This window comes from Neopelma chrysocephalum, unplaced genomic scaffold (assembly GCF_003984885.1).
Source record: "Neopelma chrysocephalum unplaced genomic scaffold, ASM398488v2 Primary Assembly neopelma1_80b, whole genome shotgun sequence".
NCBI lineage: Eukaryota > Metazoa > Chordata > Aves > Passeriformes > Pipridae > Neopelma > Neopelma chrysocephalum.
The window spans coordinates 5,878,686-5,879,040 of NW_020897742.1; positions in this window are offsets into that span (position 1 = coordinate 5,878,686).

The following is a 355-nucleotide window of genomic DNA, read 5'->3' on the forward strand; positions in this document are numbered from 1 at the left end:
GAGACCCTGGGAAACTGCTACAAGCAGACTGAGACTTTTTTCCTCAGGGCACCAACGCTCCCCCCTCACACCTCAGGCAATCCCTCACACTCTGCAACTCCCAAGACTCCGGCCTAGCTCCAGCCCCGCCCAGCCCTAACCCCACCGTTCTCGTTCTCGTTCTCCTCCTCCTCCTCCGCCCCTCAGAGCCTCCCGCGGCCCCCGCGCGCCGCAGCGGCTGACGCGGCCGCCCTCCATTGGCTGCGGCGCTGCGCGAGCGCCGGTGTGGCCAATGGACGGCGGACACGGCGGGGCGCGTGGCGGAGGTGGGGCGGGGCGGGGCGCGCGGCGGAGGTGGGGCGGGGCGTGCGGGCCT